The 22330-nt window shown below is 35.2% G+C and overlaps 1 long non-coding RNA gene and 1 other non-coding gene across 3 annotated transcripts; one reads left to right on the top strand and one right to left on the bottom strand.

Moving 5' to 3' along the window:
• Nucleotides 1-8803: 8803 nt before the first annotated feature.
• LOC128216976 (uncharacterized) lies at nt 8804-22197 on the top strand. 2 transcript variants are annotated; one of them, XR_008258167.1, is made up of 3 exons: nt 8804-9294; nt 21209-21303; nt 22062-22197. It is a non-coding gene; the product is annotated as an uncharacterized LOC128216976 (long non-coding RNA). The 2 variants fall into 2 exon arrangements; XR_008258166.1 differs by having other exon boundaries at nt 8804-9533.
• On the bottom strand, nt 19893-19969 carry Trnaq-cug (transfer RNA glutamine (anticodon CUG)). The gene has a single exon. It is a non-coding gene; the product is annotated as a tRNA-Gln (tRNA).
• Nucleotides 22198-22330: the final 133 nt, after the last annotated feature.

Genomic DNA, 22330 nt, shown 5'->3' with positions numbered 1-22330 from the left:
CTTTAAAAGCTTTGAATATGTTAACCTGAGTATAGTGAATGACAATAGTGTAAAAATATCTTGATCTTGCCTAACGAAGCAAGAACGGCTCATAAAGGAAATGCACTGCACCTTAAATTAAAATGTTTTGTGAAACTGTGAATATAATTTGCTTGTGGGAACTGGTTAAACAGAGTATAACCATTTAACCGTTGAAGTGCAGAGAAGAGATTCATGAAAATAAGGAAGTAAAGCCCCTCATTAAACCCTATGACACTCGGAAATCCAATAATAATTATTTTTATCATCTACAGTCAAGTGCAGAAGGTATTGGCGATTTGGGCGGCCGTCTTGAATTTAATACCAATAAAGGTATCCGGTACACAAATATGTGAACTCTGGATGCTGGTAATGCAATATTATTTTGACATCATTTGAAACAGGTTTATGTTCAACAGTTATAAAGATATAACACTAAGGTCAATGGAGCTTTAAGCGAATAGTTTTTTTGCGTGTTCCATAATGACTTTGAAAACGTTACTAACTGTGTTATTTAATAGTAACTTTAAAAGCAATCTTTATTTCTTACCCAGAAATATGAATTCATTGATAACTGCGTATTTAACCGAATAACTTTAGACGTTGAAAGAAAAAAAAATGTTTTGTTGTAGGCAGATGAAATATGTTTATATACCCAGGGGTGAGTTAGACGAAAAGCGTTCGCCCAAAACCATCATCGTGTTCGTACTTATTTGAGGGCCGATGAAGAGTATTCTTTTTCGCCCTTTTTGGTGGGTCAATAACAGTCGATGATAGTTGCTGTAGCTCAATTTCACTTCTAGAGACAGTATTTTATTTTTGCGGAACACAAAACTTTACGTCTGATTTCTAAAGAAATCTGTGCCGTTTGTGTATGCGCTTGGTGTCTTTAATTGACAGCTGAGGGTGCTGTCAACTCAGGGCAAATGGGAGCCTGACTCCGCCTGGTGAGTTGTAGGAGGTTTTTTTTGTCCGAGATGGTTAAAAAAAACTATCATGTGATTACAAATAAAAACAAACAAGTAACATTAATACACCAACAATTTGTTGCTTTGACAATAAAGAACTCGAGCGTTTTTTAGATATAGGTATTATTTCTCTTATTTTGTTCTAAATGATGTAAATCGATTCCAATTGAAACCATTATAATATTTGTATGAAAAGCTACAGAAGCAAGCTCAGTAGCCAAAAGTTTCAACATAAACCCCGTTTAATGGCACAGGGTCAACGCCAAAGAACACAAAAACAAAACTCACAGACAAGAAACACGGAACAACAGCACAAAACGGGGAGTAAAATAAATTAAAAAAAAATCAAGTGTCCTCGAAATTTTGTGACTATTCACTATTACTGACACGGGTCAAAAAAGGTTGAAGTTTTGCGCCAAAATATCACGTAACAACACAGCGACTGAGTCGAAAGGGACGGTGTAAGTAGGTCAAGTAAGTGCGAACTCCAAATTTGTTATTGTTTAATTAAGGCGATCTATAAAAAAATGGAGCTCGGAGCTGTTACATTGTAATATAAATATTCCACAACTAAATTTCAGATGACAAATTAAGTTAACGATAGTTTAACCATTGCATGACTGATGCTATAAAAGTATTGACTTTAAAACGACACATTTCATATAAACTGATAAAAAATTGGAATTTAACAATATCACAATTTATTACTTCACTTCCGTAAAAATTCCATTGAATTTGAGACAAAGCTCACAATTGACAAACTGATTGACATAACTGTTTGCACCTGACTGTAGATCGATGAAGTGATAACATTACACAAAAACGTCATAGCGTATGGTATTTTTCTTTCAAATTGTTTTTATGATGAATCTTAAAACCACAATCATGATGTTACGGATTAATTAACAGTATGATTAAAATACTAGATATGATTTTTGTAGGTCATGGCTGTAAATTATTATTTTCGTTAAAAAGTTAAAGGCATAATAGCGTCTGTTTTAATGTGCCCAAATATTAAACTTGACTGAAAAACATATGAAGATTGTTAGTTTAGACATGAATTTTTCTTTATGAATATAATGATAAAATTATATGAGAACTTATTAACAGCAAGCAGCAGGATTCAAACTCGGGTACTTAAAGCCTTTAGGCGGGGACCGTATCCTGCTTACATTTAAAGAACAGAACTACAAATTAATATTAATAAACAAACACATGGTATGACATAGTTTAATCATTATATAAAATAGAATCATAAATATATTATAAATCAGGTGAGGATGAATAAAACTATTAAAATTGTGAATCAATATTAAAAAATCTTCTAATACTCAGAGCTTGTTTGACAAATAAAGATAATTTTATAAGTTATTGTTTATTTCTTGTGTTCAACAGTGAAATGAGCTTAAAAACAGACGGACGTAAATATCAATAATTCCGTTTATTTCTCATGGTTTCTAAACGTATACAAATACAAATACAGTCTGGAGGTTCGCACTTATTTGTTGGCCAATGAAAAGTCTTCTAGTTCGCTCTTAGTTGTTGGCCAATGAACAGTCTTCGTGTTCGCACTTATTTGTGGGCCAATGAATAGTCTTCGTGTTCGCTCTTATTTGTTGGCCAATGAATAGTCTTCGTGTTCGCACTTATTTGTGGGCCAATGAAAAGTCTTCGTGTTCGCTCTTATTTGTTGGCCAATGAAAAGTCTTCGTGTTCGCTCTTATTTGTGGGCCAATGAATAGTCTTCATGTTCGCACTTATTTGTTGGCCAATGAAAAGTCTTCTAGTTCGCTCTTAGTTGTTGGCCAATGAACAGTCTTCGTGTTCGCACTTATTTGTGGGCCAATGAATAGTCTTCGTGTTCGCTCTTATTTGTTGGCCAATGAACAGTCTTCGTGTTCGCACTTATTTGTGGGCCAATGAATAGTCTTCGTGTTCGCACTTATTTGTGGGCCAATGAACAGTCTTCGTGTTCGCACTTATTTGTTGGCAAATGAACAGTCTCCGTGTTCGCACTTATTTGTGGGCCAATGAACAGTCTTCGTGTTCACTCTTATTTGTTGGCCAATGAACAGTCTTCGTGTTCACTCTTATTTGTTGGCCAATGAACAGTCTTCGTGTTCACTCTTATTTGTTGGCCAATGAACAGTCTTCGTGAAAGCTCTTATTTGTTGGCCAATGAACAGTCTTCGTGTTCGCTCTTATTTGTTGGCCAATGAACAGTCTTCGTGTTCGCTCTTATTTGTTGGCCAATGAACAGTCTTCGTGTTCACTCTTATTTGTTGGCCAATGAACAGTCCTTGTGTTCGCATTTATTTGTGGGCCAATGAACAGTCTGAAGGTTCGCACTTATTCGTTGGCCAAATAACAGTCTTCGTGATCGCAAGTTTTTGTTGGCCAATGAACAGTCTTTGTGTTCGCACTTATTTGTGGGCCAATGAACAGTCTTCGTGTTCACTCTTATTTGTTGGCCAATGAACAGTCTTCGTGTTCACTCTTATTTGTTGGCCAATGAACAGTCTTCGTGAAAGCTCTTATTTGTTGGCCAATGAACAGTCTTCGTGTTCGCTCTTATTTGTTGGCCAATGAACAGTCTTCGTGTTCACTCTTATTTGTTGGCCAATGAACAGTCCTTGTGTTCGCATTTATTTGTGGGCCAATGAACAGTCTGAAGGTTCGCACTTATTCGTTGGCCAAATAACAGTCTTCGTGATCGCAAGTTTTTGTTGGCCAATGAACAGTCTTTGTGTTCGCACTTATTTGTGGGCCAATGAACAGTCTTTGTGTTCGCACTTATTTGTGGGCCAATGAACAGTCTGAAGGTTTGCACTTATTTGTGGGCCAATGAACAGTCTTTGTGTTCGCACTTATTTGTGGGCCAATGAACAGTCTTTGTGTTCGCACTTATTTGTGGGCCAATGAACAGTCTGGAGGTTTGCACTTATTTGGGCGTACATGCATAAATGAATCCGTGTTTGCACTTATTTAGGGGGACATGAATAGTCTCCGTGTTTGCACTTATTTTGGACCAATAAACAGTCTTCGTGTTTGCACTTTTTGGTTGGATGATAATTTTTCCGACTTGCTGAAGCTCAATTTCTCTTAGTAGAGAAAGTCATTTATTTTGCGTAACACAAAACTATACGTCTATTTTTCTGAAGACATCTGTGCCGATGCACATGCATAGGGTGTCTTTAATTGACAGTTGAGGATGCTGTCAACTCAGGGCAAATGGGAGTCTGACTCCGCCTGATGAGTTGTTGGACGTTGTTTGTCAGAGGTGGTTGGATGTGTTGGATCATACAGCCTTGTGCCTTTATTTATTTACGAAATACCACCCCCTTACTGGTCTTTAGTCAACTGAGTCATAATAAGTGTCATAAAAAGCAGTATCTACACATCCTTGTGAGATAAAAACCACATCCACCATGGCAATCTTTTAAACATTTAGCTAAATACATAGATTAAAATTAATCAGATATGTACTGAGATTACGTAATGGTATTTCTAATTGACGAAATATCAAAAAAAAATTATCAGCGCAAAACTTGTCAATTAGTTAAGTTCATTGCATAATAAAATGACTGGAAGACGAAACACGATCATTTTAGCGAAATGTACGACGCTTTCACGGTGAATACATAGAAAAAACAAACTAAAATAACATTTATGCCAAAATATCACGTTACTACACAGCCACTAAGTCGAACGAGTCGAAGTCAGTAGGTCAAATTAGTGCGAACTCCAAATTTGCTATTGTTCAATTTTGGCGATCTACAGAAAATGGAGCTGGGAGCAGCGAAGCCGCATATACATATAATATATACATAAAATATATCCATATAAAGCAAGTATAAAACTGTAATTATTTCACGAACTTTATGCTCATTTTCAAAATAAATATTCCTCAGCTAAATTTCAGATGACACTTAAGTGAACGATATTTCCCCATTGTATGTTTGCATGATTGATGATAGAAACAGTACTGACATAAAACGGCACATTTCCTTTATAATAATAATAATAATAATAATAATAATAATAATAATAATAATAATAATAATAATAATGAAATCGCACTAACAGATTAAGTTTATTTAAAAAAATAAAATGAAACTGATAACATATGCAAACTTTGACGATAAACAAATATTACCTAAACTCGCAATAACACATAAAGTTTATTTAAATAAATAAATGAAACTGATTCAGTATTCGAAATTTACTGATGTAACAAATATTACTTCTCCTGTTAAAATGTCATTTAAATAAAGACAAAACTCAAATTGATAATAACAAATAAGTTGAAATACTTGTTAGCACCTGACTGTAGGTTTAGGTTTAAGTGTTAGATTACTTAAGTAGATTACACAATGACGACAGAACATAATTACTCATGTTTTCTTCTTAAAACCACAGTCATGATGTTATGGATTGATAACATTCTGCGGCTCGCGTACAATGACAGACGCACTAAAATGAATCGCGAACTTTTCATCTGTGAACTTTCCAGAAACAGAAGCTATATTGCAAACAAATTCGCATGTGTCTTTCATAGATATGTACTCATCTCGACTTCGATCGAGTTTCCAATTGAATTTGTATCTATTAATCCTTATGCCTCAATTATTAAATAGTTATTTGGCGTTGCCAGAGCGACTCACAAAAAGAGTCTGGGATTTGATTAGTTAAGCTTTATCTTAAGGTTAGGTATTAATCATACAATCATAAAATCGCTCCCTCCACACAACTCTAAAACGTGTGTGGGGGAGACGGTTGTTGTTGGGGGGGGGGACAGAGAAGGTAAGGGCAGAAGAAAAGGATTTATTATCCAACATGTTTAGTACTTGACAAAAGATTAAAAGATGGACAGTTGAAGCGGATTTTTCTCCTGTGGACATCGACATCGTGTTTTTATCCGACGTAGACTCAGGATATAAAACACACTTAGATTTCGATAAGGACAGGGAGGAGAGGGCAGTATTTTATGAAATATCTAAGGCTTTTGATCGCGTCTGGCATAGAGGTCTTGTTCATAAAATGTCCTCTTTTGGCATCAGAGGTAACCTTTTCAACTGGTTAACCTCATAACTCGCCGGTAGAAAACAACGTATTGTCGTATTATCGTGTTTTCGTCATCGTACTGTCGCGTTTTCATTATCGTATTGTCGCGTTTTCACCATCGTAGTTTCGTGATTTCGCGTTTTCATCATCGTACTTACGAATATTGCGTTTCAGATCAACACATTTATAGGCGATGGTCCTAACGGCATTTCGTACTCAACACAGATACATCGGTGTTTTAGTGACCTCTCTTGTGCACTTTATATCATTTTCAAAGACATTCGATATTCGGGGGCCTGCTAAAGCGTTGTACTTCGGGGTTATGTGTCATGCATGAAATCCTTATCCTTAAGTATATAGCTACATTAATTTAAACGTAAACAGCTTATATCATTACACTTACAATAAGCTTTGTTAGAAAGGAATGCAAATTTTAAGTAACTTGTTTTTCCGATCCTTCCTTTTTTGTAATATTGTAATTGGTTTTGTATAGTAATTTGGAATAAAACACTGTTTAAACTAAAATACCTGCATTAAATCAATCAATCACATCACTTTATTTTGCGACGCTTTCACTGCTTCACGTGGGTCATTCTGAACGACGAAGAACTCGTTAGAGCTTATTGTGAGAAGACCCCAGTACACAGCGGCGCTCTCCAGGATCGCCGCTACAGGCATGACGCACGTGCAGCATGCCAGACACACCAAGAACCGCCTCACGAACGAGCAGTTCCGGTCGGAAAAAGGACAGGAACGCACCGAAGGCGTATAGGAACCAGAAAGATCCACCGATAAACCCAGTCAATAGATTGAATATGACATGCCTTTGAAATGGTAGATAAAGGCTTATGATTAAGTTTGACAGACTCATAGGCATCAGAACGCTGCATTTAAGCGATAAAATCAGACCGGATATGTTCAAGACCGTTGTATCAACACCTAGCACGGTATACAGTTGCCCTACAAACCAGCGTCGTCTTTGTTTGATAAAATCCACCAAGGTGAATGTGCTGTTTTCTCTCATCTGACCAGTTATAAAGTCAAACGTGTAGCCCCTTTCCATCGCTTTTAGTGCAAAAAAAACACAACAATCTTCAGCTATGCTTCCCTTAGGTCCCAAGTCAAGACCCACATCCATTTCAACTTTGTTTCTAAAAACAATGTAGGATCCTTTGAAGCCAAAGATTGGCTTATGAAGATATGAAAATTGAAATCGAAACAAAGAATAGTCGAGTGCAAGTCTGATACAATCTGCAAGAGTAGTGACCCAGTTTTGAACCACGTGACCACTGGCGTAAATAATTGGTCCCTGTCCTATGTCAGCGGCCCCCTCCGTCACGAAATGGACCACGCCTTCAATTGACTCTTTCGTTAGTATCGTCTCTTTGTCAAGGTGGACTATCCAATCATTGACCGCTAAATGGTTCACGTGATTTTCCAGACAGTAGTTCAGAGCACGTGCTTTAAACCTCGTTCCATGTTTTGTGACGTAATCTTTTGGCACGACAGTTTCGTGAATGTATTTTTCAACCTTTGGCACATTTACAGGATTACCTGTAACGATTTCCACTACAAAATTACACAATCCCATCCTCAAACAGATGTCCCTATTCTGAATGGCGTTTCAAACCACTTGGTAACAGTCCGGAAACACAAAAACGGCGCAGACGACACTCGAATACGCGAGGATTTCTTCCTGTCGTATGGGTTGTACAGAACCAGCCCGAGACAGTTAGCTAGCGACATAGGCAAAGAAAGGTAGGGAACTAGACTGACCACAAACAATACCCAGGCGGTTGTCTGTCCGTACGTGCTTGTAGCGTCCACATATGGCCCGTTCATGCTGTTGAGTACACAAAGCGCCGCGATGAAGCAGAACAGCGCCAGTAGCGTCACCAGGTGCTTGAGTCTGTTTTCTTTCAGTGTTGAACATTCTACATTGTCTGGTATTTAAAAAAACAAAAAAACGAAATGTTAAAATTGAAAATTTGTTTATGAAAATTTGAACGGAAGCAGCTTTTGGAATTAATGTATTTTTTCTAAATTATAAAGCCCTTGTGTACTATAAATCGATCAAAATAACTTATCTTAACTATGGTTTTTACCATAAAATTCTTACTTACTTTGGTATCTATTGTATCTCAAAATGTTTTCCAAAAAGAGTGATGACCATAACGACTTATAAGACATATTCTAATACATACACGTGGTGAAAGTCAATTGTCGTTTCATTATTAATAAGTTTATAAGGTCATACGTAATCAGCCATGCGTTCAGTAAAATTGTTTTTGTCGAACGTTTGCTGATAGGTTCCCCGCTTGCAGTGTATGCGCTGCGTCGCAACATGGATACAAAACAAAACGTTTGCTACTATTTTGTAAACGCAAGCCTTACTGAACGCACTATGTACTAGTTTGCACATGTAGGTTATGAAATATGCTCTTTGATATATTGATAAATTGATAACCACCTGCATGTATACTATGGGCTAAGAACTATTTGTATACTGGTTTTCAGTTAAAAGTGCATACATGTATATATAAATATAATTTTTATACTTGTAAATGAGTTAAGGAATTATTTATAAAGGCATTTCTATAAATATATATATATATATATATATATATATATATATATATATATATATATATATATATATATATATATATATATATATCTACTACAGATATTAAGGTGACCATATATATATTAATCTAGGCATTATGGGGACCGCTGGATTAAGGCGACAAAAATTGGTCTCCTTAATATTTTCAGTCCAGATTTGATGTATCAAATGTCAATAAAAATGTCCATTGACAGTAAGTTGATAAGCTTGAATGTTTATTTACGAGATCATTTCATTGTTTTAAATATTATTCTCTTTTAATATTAAAAAAAATATTCTTAAACTTTTGTGTTAGTATATTTGTGTATCCATAAAAATAGCTATTAAGGCGACCAGGGAAAAAATCATAATTTTGGTCAAAAATAGCTATATACTAAGCATTTTTTATTTGTTTTACTTTATTTAAAGCTTATTGTATATTATCCCGAAGTTTCATTCCATAAAAAACAGAAATGAGGAAATTCGATATTTCGTGTACCATCAGCATCCAAATTTTCAAGTATACAGAAATTTAACTTTCCGGAATATAACGGAAATTTTCGGGTATCTCCGTGGTACCATCTCCGTGCAATTATGCAGTATGGCGTTCATCTCTTACAGAAAGAGAATGGTAACTTGGTAAGTGTTTAAAATACATATTCAACGTTTTTTCGTTTATTTTTATGACTTTTGTACAGTTGTATAAATCGTCCACCCTTTGGATGAAAAGCAAATGATTTATCCGGATTTTGTTCATCCGAAACTAAATCACTAGTATCAACATCCGGTGTAATTTTTGCTTGTATTTTGGAGAAACTCGATTGATTTCTAGCAAACTTGGTTTACCACTACTGTACATCGTCGCTTATTATTATTTGGTATGTTCCAATCTAAAAAGTGATTTGCTCCCATAACATCTCAGATTTTAATAAATAAAAGACGAAAGGATACAAATGTCATGTCATTAGTCATTCTCATCACCTTTGAATAGCAGAACAGAACGAACACCATCACCAATTCGTATTGTGGCTTTTTGCATGTGTCTTAAATTCTCATATTTGATAATAAATGCAACAATAAAATATTTCCCTTATTCTGCCACAGTTATGCACCAGTCAATTGTAACAATGGCGCCCAGGTCTTGTTTATACCGGGGATAGCAGGGGAAATGGGCCATGTTTTTACCTTCCAGGTGGACCGGCAGTGCTGAGTGAATGCGGTGTTACTGTTTTTGCGCTGATAACAGGGATTGGGCCTAACCTAGGATGTCCCCAGGGGCATTTGACGGGGATCTGGTCATTTCGTAACCTTACCATTTCGTAACTGCTGATCTTGGTTATTTCGTAACCATTCTGTTAGTCAATTCGTAACCGTCAAGTAATCAATTGCTCATATAATAACCACCATTTAACAAGGTGATAAATAGTACACTTAGCACCTCGTTAAGTGTATTGTTCGAACCTGGATGTATATGGCACAGCAACCAAGACACCAATTGGGAGACATTACTCGAATTCTCACTAGTAACAAGCCAATAATTTATGTTACTCAATAGTTATTAGATATATATATATATCATGCTAAAGTAGAAATGATTTGTTATACTACCAAAATATGTTAATTATTTTCTTACATTTTGCTTACTTATAAACAATAATTAAAGACTGATCGCGATGTATTTTTGAGTAAAATTACGTTTACATAAATGATCATTCTTGACCTATTTCATTGACTATATTTGTTTGAATTGTTTAAAACGAACAAAATTTTGTTCTGTTTTTTTCTCAAATTGATTCATATTCTGCATACTTTATATCCGAAACCGACAAAAAACAACCTTAAATTATTTGTTAGGCCAAATAAAAAATAGGTCTGTTTCAGGTTACCCGACCGACCCTATTTTTTCCCGCCGACCCCAACCTATTTTTCCCTGAAAAAAATGTGATTTGGGTACGAAAAGCATTTGTTACGAAATGTATGTACGTAAAGTTGACAATATTAGAGTTGGATTTTTTTAATGTATTTACCGTACTTCACCTTAGAGTTCGGACACCTTAAAATAATTAATTTTTCGCTCTACGAATTCATAGAAAATAACCATTTTTACATTTTATTTACATGTATGGTAAACCTGCCTTTTTTCTTCATGTCTGCATTTTACCACTTATTAATTTATCCGTAGTTATCAATGGTTATTACGCCTATAAGTCACTGTAGCTCCTTCATCAAGATGGTTAAAATCCCATTCAACACCATTTTATACATGCATTGAAATGAATAAACACCTTTTATCGGCTTCAGATCAAACAGTCCCATTGTGTGACGTCACATAACTCAGTTATACCCACGAGGATCTCATGGAGAGCATGGATATTGTTATGCTGGATTAATGTGTCTGGTGTTTTTTTATTGTAACTTGAGTATTGCATTTATAACTTTAATTCATCACATTTAATAGTTACCTGTATCATTGAATGTGTTGACTTTATTGTTTTCATGCCAAGAAATCCTATCCAATTTTCAATTAAGAAGGAAACCCCTGTATGCCAGCATATACCTGGATTTTAGAAGCATGTGCATTATGTTCCATTCAGTGGTTTTGTGCTAAGGGTTAAAGGACTGACTTGGTTCTCCATGAAATTTTTATCAGTTATCTGCTGTTACAGCTAATTCATTCCATTTAATGGCCATTACGACCAGCATGAAATTCAGGGGAGCAATAATTTTGGTCATTTTTCGGAAAAATCTTTCTTTAGTGCATGGTTCTTAGATTTAACGCTTCATCTCATTTTGTTGATTACGACACTTGTCAAAAATAAAAATAAAAATTCAATAATAGTTTATTATTAAGTATTGACATGATTTTCTTAACTATAAAAAGTATAATAATTAATTAACTAAGCTAAGCATTACATCTTTGATATTGTTTATGAACAATCTCCTTGATAACAATATTTAACTATCTAAACCACACTCTTGTTATTATGTTTAATTATGTTTAAAGATTGAAAACATCAAGTACAAATGTACTAACTATATTTCTTAGTTCCCCGACAGCTAAATATTTTCCTCACGCCGGCCAAATCCTAATAGCCTCTTATAGAACAATACCGTAATCAAGTCGTTTAATTTAACAACTTGAGTACGGTATTGTTCTATAAGAGGCTCTTAGGATTTGGCCGGCGTGAGGAAGTTTTTTGAAACAAATAGAATCACAAACCCCAGTCAAACTTATCAACTTCCGGCTCAAAATGTTATGACTCATGTATATTTAATAAAATGATACCGGGGAGTTGTTTAACTGTGGATGTCGAAAATATGCTTAAAGGGGCTATACTCCGTATGATAAAATAGCGAAAAAAAAAGAGAAAATTTTCGAAAACTGACATAAACTTGGCATCGATGTGTACAATGCATTGAAACTTACTAACTGAAGAACCCGGTCTCCGACACAGTTTTTTTTTACATTTTGGTACTTTTTTTTACAATTATGATAAAGCGTAACACAGTCCATTAGATAATTGTCCTGAGATTCGTTACAGAAGAAAACTTTTTTGGTGCGAATCTGGTGTACAGTCCCTTTAAGGGTTCATTGTACTTTGCGCTCATTATAAATAGATAAATGAAGGGTCTTCGCATTGATACAAAAAGCTTAGTTCCTTCATTCACAGCGACATATAATTGATTAACGCAAGATTAGCAGCATCAGTAGAAGTTATATGATAGTTAGTAGAAGGAATAGTAGTAGCTGTTGTTGTAGAAGTGGCAACAACAACAACAACAATTCAGCAGGAGCGGCAGTAGTTTAGGGGTATCATCATCATCATTATCATCATCATTATCATCATCATCATCATCATCATCGGTGGTGGTGGTGGTGGTGGTGGTGGTGGTGCTGACGGTGGTGTTGTGGCGGTGGTGTTGACATTGGCAATAGCAGAAGCAGTAGTGGCAGTATCAACAACAATAGCTGCAGCATTACCACCTGTATTACTAAGACTTAAGAGCACACATATTAAATGACCAACAAAGTCGGTTCTGTTCGGTGGGGTTAAATACCTATTTACAGTAACGTTCTGAGTCATGTTATTATTTGGGGTGGGGGTGGGTCAATATTTTACAGAAAAGGAGTCACTCAAGGACAGCGACCATTGTTGTGAGTTTATGTCGGTCAAAACATGTTCTTTCACAGGTCACGGTATGAAGACAATGCCAGATGAACACAAAACTAAGCATTTTTTTAGATTGAAACATTGCAAAAACAAATCCCAATCAGTTATACGAAAATGCATTTTAACCGCCTCATCAGTTCATGATAATATGAACAAAATTGAAGTAAATTTAACATTCGGAGATTCAGTTTCGCCAATGTGATATTTTTTTTTAATTTTCGTTTGTATTTCCCATTTTCCATGGTGTATACGTATACTTACGAACTCAATATTTTTTACAGTGAAATAAAAACAACAAAGCTTTAAATATGAACAATAAGAGTGTGTGTTTTTGTTAAAAAATGTGAACCCAATAAATCTGACATTTTAAAATCAATATCCATACGCTTAGTAAAGCATACCCTTAAATATAATTCGACCTACGAGACGGCCAGATTCATATATAATGTAATATAGGTTACATTTTCATTCCAAATAAAACGGTTTGTTAAGCATACCATTTTCATTAACATCTGTCATACACATGTATGTCTAAAACGATAATGTTACTCATTAAAAACATCATATTTTTGTTTAAGAATAAGTAAATAATAAGTTTTACTAAATTAAGTACTCTGTAATTTTAATTAATTTGTAGTTAACACTTGATACTTCTTCACGTCTTTCTGGGCAAAATTAAATACATTCTTCCAAATCTTGACCCAAACTACAGCAACTCCCTAGATATGAAAACATGATTAAACACATGGTCAGATTCTCGGTCAATTAGGGGTTAATGTGTAGCTGAAATTGGCTCTTGTGTAGAAATGAAAAGTGGAAAAATTGGCTGGTATTTCTTGGCATGATTGATGTTTCAATGAGTATTACTGTACGATTATTGCTTCATAAAGTCTATATTAAAAGTGTGATACAAGTTTCAAAGTTAATTGGCGGATCGTTTTACAAACATGTCATGTCTGTGTTTTCTTAATCTTTGCATTGCCCTTGTTGTTTCTTTAATCCTCCATTGAATATATCACACATCCTTTTCACCAGGCAATAAATCGTTTAGGATGGGTAGTAACCAACTAACTTATCACAGTGATGTATACGGTTAGGTAATCTAGCCAGGCATTGTAACGATAAAGATCAATAATTTTTGTCTGTGAGACTTAGTAACTGTAAAAGTTCAGTCGATGTCCTTTGGGTGTCCGAAAATAAGGTACCTAAAATAAATTATTTTTGAAAATAATAATGGATGTCCGAATTTATAGAATGTCCGAACTCTTAAGGTGAATTACGTTTGTGCTTGTGTGGCAGGTATGTTTCAATTCTTGAACTATATTTTCTTGTCAGATACAAATGTGTCAGATACTGACTTTCGGATTGATATGTCAGACTTAAATGTGCAATTTTGGCAATAAAACCTGCATGTTACCCCCTGCGAAAATGATGGCCAATAACCATGGACTACCATGGACTACCACGGTAGTTCATGGTCATATGACCATGGACTACCATGGACTACCATGTTACGTCAAATGGCCGCCCCACGGTATCACACCATGGTAGACCATGGTATTATACCATGGTAGACCATGGCCTACCATGGTTTGATACCATGGTAGACCATGGTAGCACACCATGGTAGACCATGGTAGCACACCATGGTAGACCATGGTCATAAACCGTGGGGCGGCCATTTGACGTTACATGGTATACCATAATATATCATGAACTACCATGGTAGACCATGGCACATACCATGGTAGACCATGGTCACATACCATGGTAGACCATGGTCACATAAATAGGATTGACAACAAACTTAACAAAGATCAAAATCAGTGAAATGGAATTGTATTGATTAAAATATTAATATTCTATTGTAAAATTTGTTAACTCCCTACTAACATGTCGCCAAAAATATATGTTTCACTCCCCTAAAAGATCGTTCCTCAAAACAATAAAAACTTTTTTAAAGGTTTTAGTTTTTGACCTTCCCCACCCACTTTTGCATCGCTGCCGGCCCATTACAATTGATCCTTTTTCTCGACAAAAATAGCTTACCAACGTTAAGAAACAAATTTAAAAGCTGCTTTAATATATATATATATATATATATATATATATATATATATAAATTAAGTATTAGCTGAACGCTAGTCAAAAACAAGCATTTAACTGTGTTTCTACACAAACGTATTTCGTATGTTTGTCGCGAAAATGTATTACAGCAAAACATATTTGCTCATTACTTCAAAATGTTGCTATGTTATTTTCAACAATAATATTAGCGTAAAAGATCGTTATAAACGTTACTAAATTATACTCCTTACATCGCTTGAACTTACCTTAAATAAACGAAACAAGACATCAGTTTATTTGGCGCATTATTTCGACAAAAATGGCGGGCGTTCGAAACTATCTCCGCCAGTGAAGAGCGTTTCGTCTTAAATGCGTAACCGTTAGAATATAGTTATATAGCTATGTTAGAATATGGCTATAGTATTTTGTAAATATTATATTTAACCGGTTTAACAACTAATTAACCAGTGTTGACCACAGGTGCTCGTCACATTGCCTGGATACAGTAATTTTATATAAAATAAAATATTTTTTTATATTTTTTTATTTTTAATTTTTTTTTTGACAAGATAGTGAATATATGTCATTTTAAAAAATATTCCACATTTTTCATGAAAAAAGCTACTAATAACTTGACAAAATCTTGACAATAATAAATAAAAAAAATTATTAAAAAAAATATATAAAAAATATAAATTACTGTATCCAGGCAATGTGACCTGTGAGCAATCCATGGCACCTTACATGATACATATGATATATGTGGTGCTTTAATTAAAATAAATTTAATTTTAATGTTCATGTTATTTTGATATGGAATTTTCTTTACGTTTGTTATTTTTTTATTTATAATCTTTGGGTTATAACTGGGCCAAATGTGTTACACTAAATGCACCAGCCAGTTGTAACCACAGCTACCTCAACTTCCTGCCTGTTGCTTATGCAACTACTTGTTTTTGTACAAGTTTCCTTTCAAAGACATATGCAGAACATTTTAAGAACTTGCCATGTTCATAAGCTGTTCCTATGATGTGCCAAATTGTTTAAAAAGAACATTTCAAGAACATATTAAGAACATAAAAGTTCATAAACTATTCTTTAAATGTGCCAATTTGTCTTTATGAACAGTTCAAGAACATTTTAAGTGCAAACACTATTCATGAAATGTTCTTATATTTTACTAGACTTTAATATAGAACAGTATTAGAACAACAATAGTCTTTAAAAAATTCAAGAACTGTTCTTAAAAAGTATTCTTGAACTGTTCAAGTACAACTGTTCTTAAAAGTGATCAGTTACTGTTCTAGTACAGTTTTGCATAGTTCTTGAACAGTAATTAAACACAAGAACATCATTTCACAGAGGTAATGGAGCATAGATGCTCGGTAATGAGCAAATGCTCTATTTCCCACAATGTTTTCAAAGGTTTTCAAATTTGGCATTCTTCCTTTCCAATAGATATTCTTCCTTTTCATCAGATGCTTTCGTTGTGGATGAGTCTAAAATTAGCAGAACAGCTGGTAAAGGGTTAATACTAAAACACAACTTCTGTTGTTGACAAGTTGTGTGTTTACTAAATATCAGTAAAGAATAAGACCACATTTATTAAGTTGCTATTTCTGTAATTTACCAAAATCAACAAATCATTTTTAGACTTATCCAAAGTAAAGAATCAGATAAAAAAAGGATGATGGTAGACTATGGTAAACTGTCACAGTGGCTGACCATGGTCAACCTTGGTGTACCATGGTAGACCATGGTTGAAATGGTGACTCTCGGAGTAAAACTTTTGTACCATGGTCTACTGTGGGTTTTTTCACGGTACTTGATGGTTGACCTTCAAAAACCATGGTATACCATGGTGATCTTTTTTTGTACCATGGTAGACCATGGTCGACCATGGTCAAACCATGGTATACCATGGTGATCTTTTTTGTACCATGGTAGACCATGGTCGACCACGGTCGACCGTGGTCGACCGTGGTCCAGGCAATGATTTTGCCACGGTACTTGATGGTTAACCATGATAAAACATGGTTGACCGTCAAAAACTGTCAAAAACCGTGGGGACCATGGTCGACCATGGTCATTATTTCGCCGGGGACTTGTTCTTCAAACCTGAACCCCCAGGTCCTCTTGACAGCATTGAGGTTTCCTTGGCTAATGGCTTATATGGTAAATTTGCCGTCCCACTCTTCATGTAATTATGTTTCAGGGAGGTTAGTATTCTACAGAGGGTGATTGAAAGCAAACGGGTGCATAAAGAAAAGTAAAACCGTTCCTGGAAAGTCTCAAATAATAGCAGAGTGGTGTACCATAACTTAGTTGAAATCCAACCATCATTGTCAAAAGTATTTAACCAGACAAATAAAGAATGTTTCCTTTGAAGCATGTAACATGTTTAAAAACTACTGATAAACCTGAAAATTGATGACTTTTATTTTTGTTACTTTCTGAGTCAACAGTTACTGAAATCAATATATCAAAAAAAAAAAAAAAAAAAAAAAAAAAAAAAAAAAAAAAATATTCCGACCTACCTACCCTATTTTTTTAGCAGTGTTACCTGAAACACACCTATTTTTTATTTGGCCTTATGGTATTAATTTCCAATAACAAGATACAAAATTAAACATATCGGCACATTTTTAATACAATAAGCATATAAAAAGCGCATAATCTCATTCGGCAAACTCACTACATTTTACAATACTTCTATGCAATTTAATAAAAAAGAAATTCTAAGGTAATATGGTCTATATATTTAAAAAATATTGGCTTAAGGTCACAATTCCTCTCAATGGTAGAGCATCTATGAATTAAAAAATTATTACATTTAATATTCAGCCTGCTTATAATATTTCCTTCGCAACATAAAAAAATAGCTAGTGTGAATGTTTCTATTTGTCATAGTTTCAGAGTTTATTGGCAAATCGCACTACACTATTAGGAATAAAGAAGGAATACAACTACTAGATTTAACTTTGTTTATGTTGTTATTTTTATGTTTTATACTTACAGTAAACTTATTTTGTAAATTCAAATGGTATTAAATTAATTCCTCATAATTATAGGAGTCAACGGTTAAGATATGACCATTCGATTTCTTAACGGTTACGAATTGACTAACACAATGGTTACGAAATGACCAACAATGAGCGGTTACGAAATGATCATAATTCATTTGACAGGGCTTTTACCAGCTGTTTGTCTGTGCAGAGCGGGAATTTTACCTGGGATTGGCTGGACCGAAAGTCAAAGTCCCCGCTATTAGCAGGACCTTGGGGGCCCATGCTGCAATTGACTGTTGCATTATTTGGATTTTTTCTTAACTTTACGACACGCCCCCCTACAGTATTTTATAGTCAAGTTTAGTAATATTTTTTTACAGAAATTGGATAACTTAACAAGTAAAGTAAACTGTACTGAGCTTTTAAACAAATCTACATACTTATAAATCAAAATTGATATTTTAGGGTCTACACTGAATAAACCCAAAATGTTAGTTTTGATTTGCTAAATTCGAACAGTATTTAGTCAATCCACACAAAATTTACAGGATCATCAGATAACAAATTTTCTAAAAATTCTCCGTTTGCCAAATAGGGAAGACAGGTTTAAGTGGGATTAAAAGGTTGCTATCTGTGACCAAAAAAATACTGTTCAAAATTGTGAGTATTCATTTATCTTTCGTTCAGTAAAGAGCATGCAATGGCATAGTGGTTGGATTAGATAATCTGACAACGGTGCTGGACGTCAGGAGTTCAAATATTGTTGTGAGTTCAATGTACCAAAAGAATACCTTTGGAATACACTACCGGGTATTATCTATGAAAATGGCAGAGCAAATTGCCCATATTGTAGTAATGTCTTAGATCCAGCTTGGATAACTTGGACACAGTAAGCGGTTCACACCCAGGGAAATTCTCAGATAAAACAGCGCCTATAAACTTGAACATTACATTTTTCATTGAGACAATTAAAGAAAAAACATTATTGCTGATCTTCTGAAAACAAATCCTCTAACATTCAAATATTTAATTTGTTGGGTGAACTAAGGTTTATATTGATAAGAGATTGCTTCAGTTGGATTTAAACTAGGGATGCAAACGAATGGCAAAATTGATATCCGAATATTCGGTAATTCTTTCGATCGAATATTCGAATATTCGATTACCGAAATACGTATTTTAGAAGATGTATTAAATATTATTATTATTCGCTAAAGCAATAGCCGGGGCGTTTTTTACCCTACTTTGTCGTAGCCAGTACGCGCAACGGACCCTGATTTCCCCAAATGAGCCTTTGAAATTCTCCATTTTCAGGAAGAAAAAAGCAAAACATTATAAACAACAAATTGAATAATTCAATTCCGCTGCCTTTTGTAAACAATGTGAAATTAGATGGATTCCTAGTCAAACAGTGTTTTGCGCCTATGGAGGGTCTTTCCGTAGGATAATCAGCCTCGTTCTGAGATTGACCTCTAAATTGACTAAATAAAGATATGGAAACCCCAAACCAACTCGGTTCTAGTAAAATAATTAAACGAAAACATAAGTGTATTGGACTCAGCTATTGTACAACAAGAGAGGAAATATATCCTAAAATCCATTTCAAAGCACGAAAATTGTATCGAAACATGGAAACAGTTTATTTAAAAAGCACATATATGCAACAACATTGTTGTAGCACATGACATTCATATCATCACTTCCATTTGCGCTTTGTTGTACAGTAGTTGCAGCCAAGACAATACATTGGTGTTAAAGCCGATCCCTAGCTAGTTGTTGTGGTGGTGTTAGTAGTTTATACTCCGGGTCCCGGCGTGAGCACATTGAAGGGTCCCAGAGTGACAGTTCAACCATCGCACACCTATCCTGGGCAGAACCAGTACTGGGTGCCTTCACCTCTGCAAGGAACTGACAACTTCTGTACATGCCAGGGACAGTGGTACAGTGCGAATGGTCGTAGAAAGGATTTCATAACCAATCACAACAGAAGTGACCTGGTCCGCCCGGGAATCGAACCCGGGTTGTTCGATTCAGAGTCCAACGCTCTACCGATTGAGCTAACCGGGCGGTTAGCTAGTTGTTGTAAAAGTAGGGGGACCTTTTATAGTACCCGGCGTTATGTACCTAAATGACACATGACGCGTGTCTAGTCATCACATTCACACCTCTGGCATAAGGGGCCAATCGTTGTAAAAACAAGACAAACGAACTTTATAAACAACATCAGCGTTGTAGGCAAAATGTGTTTTATTCTCTTTATTGAACTTTTTTCGAATATTCGAATACCGATTTTGACATTAGAATACCAAACGTTTGATCGAATATTCGAATATTCGAATATTCGTTTGCATCCCTAATTTAAACTAATCACCAACAAAAATATATGCATTTAAATCACACAATGTAAACAACTGCGCCACAGATCTTATCTGTATGTTTTGGGTTTTTAAAATTTAGCAGTTAAATATAGATTAGCATACTGGTAGGTCTGGTTGGTCTGTTGCTTTAGTTGCTAAGTAAACATAATGTCAGTGATTTTATCACTATTTCTATTAAAATATCAGTTTTCCTCTTCAGGGCTTCTCACATTTGCACCATTTTTTTTACCATTTGAATCATAAAAAGATAACAAACACATGAACTTAACACTTTGTGAATATTTAAGGAATGTAAGGGGTCAGATTTCAGATTGCTCATTATTGCTGGAACACTAAATACTTTATTTGATTGTGTACACTGCACTTTCTTGTTAAGCATTCATCCAAATCATTTGGGTAAATTTTGGCAGAAAAACTGCTTTTGGATTTATACTGGTCATCAAAACCGGCACTGACAAAACATAAGACGTGTTTAATTAATGTGCGGGAAAGAGGTTTAAAGGTGTCGGCCCACAACGAAAGGCTTGCGGGTTGCAGTACCCCTTTAAGTAGTTCTTGAAAAAAATGATTCTCTGAGGTAGCATTTGATTATGTGTACATTGTATTCTTGTATGTATTTTCAAGTTAACACATGATTTATATAAGGTTTGTATAATTTTAGTTTTATTTAAGTTTTAAAATTTTGATATTTTTTTAAGATTTGCCTGCCCCTGTCTGAACACTTAAATTCTTGGTCTTTGGTCTATTGTCTGCAACTTCAAAACACACTTTTTGGAACAGGACACATTTTCCTGATATTTTATCCAGTTTGACTGCAATATAAGTTGTATTTATCAATAATTTAAGTAAAAAATGACATTTATATTTCCATAATTACCTGGTAGTTATTTGTTAATTTGTTTTAATTCATGGATAGGTTTATTGCGAGTGTCATGGAAAGCTGGAACTTTTCAGTACACAACATGCAAACTGAGAATGAACTGTGTGTGCCGGCTTTGTGAACAAAAACGCAAGGCGGCTATGGTAAGTTGCGTCAAGATATCCTTGGGACCCCCCCCCCCCCCCCCCCCCCCCTGGACACGCAATACAATTCGTGTTTCGCTGATCTGTTGGCTGGGATCAGATCATCCATTTAGGGATTTAGATATGTTACCCCAGCCACCAGGCTGAATGTTTAACCGTCACCAGACACTCTGCCATGAATGTGAGAGAGTTTAAAGCTATTTCTTATTTTCCTGTGTAACTATATTGATGTTTGATTAAATTTACGCCGTCGTGTTACTGAGTAACAATTTGAAATTGGGCCCAAATCATCAAGCTAGAGCTTTGCATAATCTTTTTCAAACTTCTGGGAGATTTCTGCCCTTGAAAGTATTTGCTCGCAGCCCGCCTCAAAGTTACACTTCGTTCAGTATTTAAAGCTTTCGGATACACTTTTTTGTTAATTTGAGATCTTAATGACGCTACATTGTACTTCTAAGTAAATAGATGCTCAAAGTAACAAGATGCTCTGGGTGTTCACTGGGTGACAAAGGCTACCCAGTATTGGTTGTTTCTTTTTTCTGAAAAGATGTTTCTAGTGAATTGCCAAGTTGCAGTGGTTTTGACGCCACAGAACCAGCACAGCTCCATGACAGATATATATGTTTTCGTCATTGATGTCAGTACTGCTGTATTGGTGGCCTCACAATTTCTGTGTGGAAATGTCATCTGATACACTCATAACGGCGTATTTCTAGCATAGCTTTCATAAGTACATGGCCATTCTCTGTCATTTTCAGATACACTGTGTTGTGTGTGGATAAGAAATGCAGAGTGGTACCACCAATTACCTAAGCCACCATTCCCCTAACAGACAAAAGGCTCATGGGGACAGTTCCTGCAGTTTACAGCAAATTGTAGCCCTACAAACTTCAGGAAAGTGATAAATCTGGGCTTCAAGATATCTCTGTACTCACTTTAAGTTTATACTTCATTTGAACAAAACTTACAATTTCAGCATCAAAATCCAGGTTTAGATCCTAGACCGAACCTTGTCTCCTTTATTAAA

This window comes from Mya arenaria, chromosome 14 (assembly GCF_026914265.1).
Source record: "Mya arenaria isolate MELC-2E11 chromosome 14, ASM2691426v1".
NCBI classification, from domain to species: domain Eukaryota; kingdom Metazoa; phylum Mollusca; class Bivalvia; order Myida; family Myidae; genus Mya; species Mya arenaria.
Note: the sequence above shows the minus strand (reverse complement) of the source record. Positions and strands in the feature narration are given on the sequence as shown.